Source organism: Rhipicephalus sanguineus, chromosome 6, assembly GCF_013339695.2.
Source record: "Rhipicephalus sanguineus isolate Rsan-2018 chromosome 6, BIME_Rsan_1.4, whole genome shotgun sequence".
NCBI classification, from domain to species: Eukaryota; Metazoa; Arthropoda; class Arachnida; order Ixodida; family Ixodidae; genus Rhipicephalus; species Rhipicephalus sanguineus.
This window is the reverse complement of record NC_051181.1, coordinates 50,530,270-50,532,307: the sequence shown is the minus strand read 5'-3', so window position 1 is coordinate 50,532,307 and position 2,038 is coordinate 50,530,270. Positions and strand designations below refer to the sequence as shown.

The following is a 2,038-nucleotide window of genomic DNA, read 5'->3' as shown; positions in this document are numbered from 1 at the left end:
ATAGCGAACACTGCAACGCAGTTGACGATGCCGCGATGTGACGCCATTGTAGGGTCTTTTCGTGAGCAGTCTTCATCCACTTAACACTGGCGTAGCTAAGTGGACGAATACTTGACTGCCACGCAGAATGCCTGGGTTCGATTGAGTGATTTTCAATCTTTCTGTCCCTCTGATATTTCCCTCACCGACAACGCTGCCGACGCCTGCCCCGCATTTTCTGCGACTCGAGCTCCATAACTTGATCGCGTAAATATTTTTGAAAGTCTGTTATCGCCTTTCCTGGGTTGTTACAAACTGTCAATCAGCTGCAATTGATACCCGCATTCCATGGGCCATAGTAATAATAAAAATTATTGGTTAACGTCCCAAAACGACGATATGATTATGAGGGACGCCGTAGTGGAGGACTACGAAAATTTCGACCACCTGGGGTTCTTTAACGTGCACCTAAACCTAAGTACACGTGCCTGAAGCGTTTTTGCCTCGACATAAAATGCCTCCGTCGCGGCCGGGATTCGATACCGCGACCTTCCGGTCAGTAGTCGAGCACCATAACCACTAGACCACCGTGGCGGTTTCCATGGGCCAGGGCCACGGGTATGTGCGACACGTGACTGAAGGAAAGGGTTTGATGACGTACGCGACAAGTGTCTCACGCTGTTCATGTAATGAACTGTTCATCGTGTTCGTCATACACCAACGCCCTCCCATGCAAATTTTGGTATGTGTCAAGTTAATGAGACGACCACGACAGCGCCCAGACGTAGACGGCTAGATAGACAGATACGTAGATAGAAATGGTCAAAGTGCCTTTGGTTGTGAGCACGGCGGCGGAGTCACCGATCGTCCGGCTCATGACGTTACTTCAAAGTGTCGGCCTATTGGTGTGGGTTCACATGCATCCAGCTTCGAGGGGGAAAGATCGTTGACTTCAAAAGTTGCAGCCGTCTGCAGTCAATTTAAGCAAGCACGACGGTCCGCCACGTAACGTCTGGCTGAAAGCTTAACACTGTGGAATGGACAGTTCCTTACTAACTGTTTTGCATAGCATCGATTCACACAGGGTTTGGTATCGACCGGAAGAATGAATTATCAATCGATTAATTAAATAATTATTTAATTAACTTAATCACTCACTCACTCACTCACTCACTCACTCACTCACTCACTCACTCACTCACTCACTCACTCACTCACTCACTCACTCACTCACTCATACTTATCTGCAGAATGTGGTTTAAATTACTAAAAAAATGCTTGGTGTAGGAAGAGCAACACTGGTGGATTGGTCTTTTCAGAGAGCGAAAAATACAAGAAAAAGCCCTTTCTGAAGCTCAAACAAAACGCAAAGAAAGAAGCTGTTCTCGTCCCACCAATATGACATCTGAGCACTCTAAATGAATAAAAGGTTCTTTTTCTAAAAGAACATAGTTTTGCTCATACCAAAATAATTCGCGACTCCTTTGTCATAAATACGCTAGCCTTCTTTCATTTATTGACTGAATTGTGAAATTTACAGGGCCGACGGAAGTGGGAACCTGATAACAGGCACTTCGAAGGTAGCTTTGCGCAGAGGCAGTGTCGCATCCAATGAAGTTCTAACTGAGGAGCGACTATTGCTAGTTGAAAACTTTTCCCAATACCCCGCCTGGACGACGTGAAATACCGTCGGCCATGGCAATTTTTGGAAGGCCTTCACGGGCCTGATAATTAAGTGCAAAGAAAGATTTATCGAAGGGTAGTGTTCCTTCTGCTACGTTGAAAGCTTATATGGGTATGTTTAGTCATTTATTTACCTGGTGTGCTGAAGTTGATGAAGCTGAGCAGTGAAGCAGGAAATCCGGCGGGGTTCGGCACTCACGTGACCATGTCCTGACATCACGGGAATTTTGACGCCCAATTCGAAAATTCGGTTGACCAATGCTAAACCCTTCTAGACGCCACCTATGAAGAACTATCTGTGAATGTATCTAATTTGCACATCATCATTTCAAGGCACTCTATATTCCATTGCAACAAGAACAATGTCATAATACGC

General features: G+C 45.6%; 1 non-coding gene across 1 annotated transcript; it reads left to right on the top strand.

Annotated features, from left to right (window-relative positions):
- Positions 1-1,561: 1,561 nt before the first annotated feature.
- On the top strand, positions 1,562-1,703 carry LOC119398089 (U4 spliceosomal RNA). The gene has a single exon (XR_005184762.1). It is a non-coding gene; the product is annotated as a U4 spliceosomal RNA (small nuclear RNA).
- The last annotated feature ends 335 nt before the right edge of the window (positions 1,704-2,038 follow it).